The following is a 7274-nucleotide window of genomic DNA, read 5'->3' as shown; positions in this document are numbered from 1 at the left end:
TTCTTTGGCTCAGAGGTTTTGTCTGAGTGTGCTCAACGGCCAGCATGACGCCACGGGAGGGTGGTGTGTTGCCGACTTGCGGAGCAAGATTTTGTGGAGCTTTCATCCCGGCGATGACCGAGGATACTGGTTGGATGAGCACGTCGGGGGTTTGTCAGACGCGCGGGCCGTCGGCTCGGTGATGTGTTCTTTGTTTGATCAACGTGACAAAGAGAATGTGTACTTGTCGATTTGCACCCAAAGCGCTTCTACGGAATAGCGCGTCTCGCTGGTGGTCCAGACGCTTGCGTAGGTGAGGTCTGATGGCGCGGGCAGCTCAGAACAATTGCAGGTTTTGGGATACCTGTGATTTGAATGTTTGCATTTGAGCTAGGCTGTGCGGCTCTCGAAGATGGCGAGTTTCGGAGAATTGTTGGGGACTTGGATCAGGGTGGGCGGTGGTGATTGACGAGGAGCTTGGGGATAAGTTGCGGACTGTCGGCGTTTATTTTTGGCATGGGTGATGTGGTTGAATGGTACAATTGGGGTACATGCGAGGTGAATGCCCGGTGAGGCGGTCGCGGTGGGGTCATGATCGATCGTCAGAGTGTAGTTTGTGTTTTAGTATTTTGGTGTGGTAACTCGTACGAGGTGCTGAAAGCAGATGTGGTTGATCTGTCAGTCAGTTGATCCGAACAGTAACCAACCCCCCGGACTTTCTGAGATTGAAAGACGCTTAGCAGGGGAATAAAGGAAGAGGGGTATATCAACGACATCAGTCGGCCTACGTGGAGCCACCTACTCCATACAAGTCGGGGGGAGTAGGAGGCACAGTCACCGGGTAGGCCAGTGTATCTGATCGGTTGCTCATCTAAGGTAGTGCTTTTAACGGATTAGGTTTCTTTTCTCTTTGGTAGACACCGCCATCTTACGCTTGAAGAGGACTTGGAAAGAGAATTTGGGGGAAAGCGAGGACGCCGATCAGAGTGATCGCGATTAACTGATCATGGTGTTTAGTGGACACTGTCCATCCTATTGAAGCGGGCATTGACAAGGTTGGATCGGACTGTATTCACGTGAGCCGGTGTAAATATTACGGTGATAGTTTTGTGGACTTGCCGATCCTATTGAAGGGATTGACAAGTTGGAGATGAGTGATATGTTTTGGTAGATTTGTGGTTGACAGAGGTATCTTCTATTCAACACTAACAACTCAGATATTTACGTTACTCAGAAATCCAGCATGAGGACCGTCACAATCAATTCAACCCCAGTCGTTGAATACAGTGCATGGGGAAAAAGGGTAGGACCATGGCAGTCGCGCTAGTGGCACAAATCTAACGAGCGTTTTCATCAGAGGTAGTTTAACGTATAGAGTTGATTGGAGACCGGCCATCACTACTGAAGAGCGATAAGCTCGTCAGTTGGTCTAGGTATCTTCTGGTTCGATTGCTGGACTGGGAGACAGAATGGCCGTTGGTAGCCGATTGTCAGGAAAGATTGGGCTTGTCTGAACCGTTGCTCGGACTGATCTTTCCGCTACTTTGTTATTCAGCTTTCAGATCCTGGGAGTAATCTTCTGAGCCCTGTTCGGCCTTGAGAGATCAGTTGTCTCCAAGCGAATGACATTCTGCAACCCGCTATTCCGGCCTAGGATGTTGGTTCTGCCAGGGTTGTGGTGCGACAGGTCCGTAATTCTGCAGTAGACTTGTGTCGGCATGACCCGACGAACACCCGGGAAGCATGGTTCGAACTGCTTTAACCGAAGGCTGTGACGGCATTTCCCTCGTTCTTTCCGCCTGCTAGTGGCCGAACAGAGTATGGTGGAGACTTACTGGATCCTCTTCAAGAAAATCCTTTGACAGGAAGAGTCTCTCTAAATCCTGCCATTTGCGAACATTCCGGCAGGTAGGTTTCCTGAACCAGCTTCAAAGGGCGAATTCCCTTGAAGGTTGCCGAATGCACAATCGACGCCCAGTATGTCCATCGTTAGATGATCTACGCATTCCAGTCTTTGACTTAAATGGGTAAATCATGTGTGGGGTTCGGGGTGATCGCCGTGGCCGTTCGAAATGTGCTGTAAGCGCCCGTCGGGAGAACTTTCAAAGTTTTGCGAGGATAAGGGGCTGCGCTCCCATCTCGGGCCCACGATAGGCTCTGACAACTCCCTCATGCTTGGAGCTTCGGCTTCTGTTGGCAACGGTAAGACATTTTTAGGCGGTCATCCAATTCCGTCACTAATTTTTTTTTTATGTCCGAGCTGGAGGATTTTGCTCGTATACTCGTTTTTCTTCCTTCAGTCAGAGTCAAGATGCCAGGGTTGTGGGTTTCGTTGGTCAGGAGGGTGTTCAGATGCAACCCATTTTCCCTTCCCTTTGCTTGTGTCGAGGGTTCGGGGACGAAGGACGTTCTTTCCCCTTCTGGGAGCGCATTCTTGCCCTGAGTGCGCCGGAATCTTCTTCTGAGGATTTTGGCCTTGGTTGCGACGAGTTGAGTCGAACAGGCCAGGACGTTCGATTTGATGGGCCTCTTGCGAGATCTTGAGTCACTGCCTGGCGTTCTCATCAGGTCGTCCTCGCGAGCATCTTCATGGTTTCTCCCCGTCTGCGGCGGCATATAAGCGTAGCTTCCATGTTCACACAAAGAGCTTTGATGGTACTGGGACTCTGCAATGGCTGAGCTGTTAATCATTGGAATTGGTTCCCCTGGCTAAACTACTAGTTGGACAGGGGGAATCGGCTCCTGTTCGCGTACCGATTTTGTTGATAAAACCGTCCATCAACTTATTCAGGAAGTCTTTTCAAGCCCCAGGAGATGGCATCGTTTCTGACAGCTCATCGGAACTAGGAAGACTGTTGATTGATCTTCCTCTGCGTCATGTCATAGAAGTGGTAACCTTAAGGGTTCTCGAGTGTCCTCAGAAGTCTTTTCTTGTGTAACGCGTCGTTGGTTTAGTAAAGCAGTACGTTCGTAAATTGGCTTGAACACCAGCGTTGGGCCGCATATGAGCAGCATTGCGCGTGCCCGAGAGGCGTAGGGATTCTGGTCGTCACATTGAAGATGAACGATGGCCTTGTTGCATCGATCTTTCTCTCGATGTTAACCTCTCGAATGCTGTTGATTAAAGATTCGAGCCGGAAATCTCAGCCTGGGATTGTTCCGAGCGTTTGAACTGAACCCCCAGACAATGATCTGGACAGAGCTGGCTCTTGGGGGTGATCATGGTACTGGTTTGAGCATGCCACGGTTGAATCCATACACTCTCTATATCCGCCCCTCAAGCCTAGTCGTGCTACGCCAGAGTATTTGGAACTTGGGACGCGAGCGGTCGCGTTTGCACCTGAGACGCGAAGTCGTGTTTGGCACCTGAGACGCCGTGGAAGGTCGTTGGTTTGCGGCCTTGGAACGCGAGGGTCGCATTTTGGTTTGCGACATGAGGTTGTCTTCATTGTCGGCGCCGAGGGTCGTGTTGACTGAAACGCGAAAGTCTGAAGTTCGCGTTCAACGAAGGCATTGAGGTCCGCGCATTGGCCGCCTGTAAAACGCGCCATTGAGGGCGGGTTCAGTCTGCGTCTCGCGAGTCTCATTGTTGTTGGGCTCAGTAACGCCGGAGCTTCAGGGGCGCTGCGTTCAGCTCACGAAGCGAAGTTTTCGCCGTTGGTTGCCGAGATCGATGTTCTCGAAGTTCGTGCTCGTCGCTGAACCTTCTTCTCGATGAGCAGCTTCTCATTGGTCCTTTTTTCAAAGCCTTAGCAGCAGCGTCGTTGACGTTTATGAGCTCGTCGTCCTTTATAGCCGATTTAAGGCGCTGTGGCACGTCTGTTTACGGCGGAGGTGGATATTCAACTCGCTTGATGCGAGTTCCAGCATGAAGTCGAGCTCCGTCCTGCGGAGCGGAGGGCTGTTCCGTACGAAGTTGTTGCCAAAGGAGAGGACTTTCTTTTGCGTTCCACGCAACAGTTAGAATTTATTCTCCTTTTGGAGACTTTGTTGATCTTGCCGCATCCTTGGGCTAAGGTATCCAGAAGAGATAGCCTGCTCAAACCTTGCTGATCAAACTTGCTTACCACTGAGAGTTCTCGACAGTGTGTCCAGTGAGATGACATCGCATCTGACAGGCACCTCTGCTTCGTTCTCAGAAGCTAGTTCCCCAGCAGGAGCTCGAACGATCTTTTTGTTTGTAGGAAAATTACAAGAAGAGAATAAGAAATTTGACTTTGATTCCTTTGATCTCGGCTTACAATTGGATTACAAGAAGGAACGAATGTTGGTTCTGTGCCCCTTTGTTTAGGAGGCTGGGTTCCTCCACGGGGTGCGGATGAGTGCTCCCTCGATATGCTCGCGTCGAGTTTGCTCTCCCGTGACGATCGCAGCGTCTGATCACTGGAACGACTAATCTCTTCCTCGACGATCTTGACGTTGTGGAGATTGCGTGCTAAGTTTTGAGAACTGCTGAACAAGTTTAGACGAACTTGTGTAAAAGAGTTGGATTTGAAAGCCGAGAATCGGTTATAAGCCAGGAAGGCTAGGAGGAAAGCTCTGGTGGTCGATCATTAGCCTGAGAAAAATCCCAACTCGAACGAAGCCAGAAAGAGCCCCTATCTGAATATCTTCAGTCTAGTTATAGAGGATACAATCGGTGAAACCGCCCCTTAAAGTCTCTCCTAAGTGGGATGTAACGCCAAAGGCGTGGGAGACGTGTTTAGGACGTGGACTCGATGTTGAATGAGCGTCAAACGCCACGTTGCCGTTCAGACCGCCGTAACGCTCACGTCCCTGTAGGTTGAGACGCCGAGGCTTTTGGCGGGTGTTGGCTGTAATCCATTGATGAACGCGAGGGTCGCTCGCGTTTTGGCTGTTTGTAACGCGGGTCCGACTCCAGCGTTTTGATTGTTGAAACGTGGGGTTCGACCCTGGCGCTTTGATGTTGTAACGCGGGGTTCGACCTTGGCGTTTTGATGTTGTAACGCGGGGTTCGACCTTGGCGTTTTGATGTTGAAACGCGGGGTTCGACCCTGGCGTTTTGATATTGAATTTGATGTTGTAACGCGGGGTTCGACCCTGGCGTTTTGATGTTGAGACGCGGGGAGGACCTCCGCGTCTTGCCTTGCAGAGATTATCACCAAGTAATCTCTTTTTGTCATAGCGTTGCAAAGATCATTGTCTTGTAATCTTCGTCTTGGCTCCTTGAGAATATGAGAGTCGTCAGATTGTAACTCCCGATGTTGATTGTGAAGGCTGTTGAAGTAGAGCTTCCATCAGTTGTCGTGAAGGTCGTCAGATTGTAACCTTCAGCAATCTATGCGAAAGTCTTCAGATTACAGCCTTCTGGAAGTCATCAGATTGTAACTTCCATCATCGGTGGTTGATGGGGGATAAGCTATCTATTGTGATTTTTAGACAGCCTACAGAACCCCCTCCAAAGTTTTCGAAAGTTCGCGGTTGACTGGGACGAATTTTCGGAATACTTTGGATCTTAACTCTGATCTTAGAGATTTCTCAATCTAATACGTCGCGGGCTTGTTCACATTCCGATTCCCGGGTATTTTGGAAAGCAGGGCGTGACAGGTTTTAGTGGTGGCCCATGCAGGTCACGGTACCGAGTCCTCATTAGTAAGAATATAGTAGACAATTTAGATGCATATCATATTTCATCCGTAAGACTAATCTTGAGCCCTTATCCTATTTTCTTGATAGATTTCATTTCGTCCCTATCTTATCCCTCTTTGACTTCGGAGTTTCCCGCGATTCTTGTCCCGTCGCTTTGTGACTACTCTCTCTTCCTATAACTTCTCTTTCCTCGTGCTGATAATGCCAAATATTATTGTAGTATTTTATTTTATATATTATTCACACTATTAGTCATTTTATTAGTATATTAGCTATTTCAGTTTAGTAAAATATTATTTATGAATTGGATCATTTTATATATTAATATGGTGTACTTGTAGATGGTGAATATTCTAGTTGACATATGATATTAGTATATATTAGCATTGGTTAATTACATGATATGTATTCATATGTGTGTTTGTTATAATATTCATTTAGTCATATATTCTATCATTATATTGTATATTTTCATGTAAAAAGCAGTATATAGTATGTCATACATCAATCATGTTTTGTTCATTGTTAGTGATATTTACTTATTTTGCATGACAGTTACTATAACTATTCACAGTTTCATAGTATTTTGTACATGTCAATGTTTTTTTAATTCATTCACATTTTTAATATTCACATTTTATTATTTTTGGCGGTCAATATTTTCATATTACTATTGTTATCTCATCTCAGCTAGCATCAAATATCATCTATCTTAATATGTTACTATAGTATAATCAAAATTTTAAATTTCACTCGGAATTACATGCATATTGTATTTATTTTATCATATGTACAATGGTTTCAGTATATATGCGATTAATGTGTATTATTGAAGTGTATTATATTAGTTAGTTATTTTTCTATTCAATCATCATTCTTCTTGACACATTTATTATTACATATTGGTAAGTGATATGTGCTTAGTGATCTACTATTAACACCATTCGTATATTTTGTTATGATTTTGTTAGTATTGTTTATTATTGCTTATATTGTCATAATTGTTATATTGTATATGTTTTCATTTGACTATGTTGTTTATAAATTTTCAAATGTTCATATCATGTTCATTAAGTGTTTCACATTGTTCTAGACTTCCCATACACCTTACCTGGCATGTCTGATATTCAGATTATTTTCTTATGTTCGAATATACTTTTCATGTCTACATTGTATATGTTGTTTTTTCGATATTTATGTTATTTTTAGATTTTTTATGTCCTTGTATTGTGTCATTGGTTGTTGTCCATTATCTATTCATTATTTTCCTTTACTTGTGTTGTGTTTTACTTTTCATTCTCTAGACTCACTATTCTTTTTATTATAAGTGTATTCACGTATATTATTATATTTACGATGTATATTTTTATTAACTTGTAGTCCTTAATCTTCTAGTATCAACCTTATCTAATCATGTTCTGTTTCATTTATTATCAGTGTTTATGTTCACATGTTCATTAATCATTCATGATATGTTTATCTAAAATTTATCGCTATTTTTATTATACGAATATATGCCCTTCTTATGTTTTTATTTGTTTATATATCTATTTTATCTTTTATAATTTATGTTTTATGTATTATACATCATTGTTTATGTATATTTATGCCGATTATGTTTATGTGATTTTGATTACTATGACATATATTGCTACATCTGAATTGATTTTATACAGTAATGATTA

Source organism: Asparagus officinalis, chromosome 8 (assembly GCF_001876935.1).
Source record: "Asparagus officinalis chromosome 8, Aspof.V1, whole genome shotgun sequence".
In the NCBI taxonomy this organism is placed as follows: domain Eukaryota; kingdom Viridiplantae; phylum Streptophyta; class Magnoliopsida; order Asparagales; family Asparagaceae; genus Asparagus; species Asparagus officinalis.
This window is presented reverse-complemented; position numbering follows the sequence as displayed.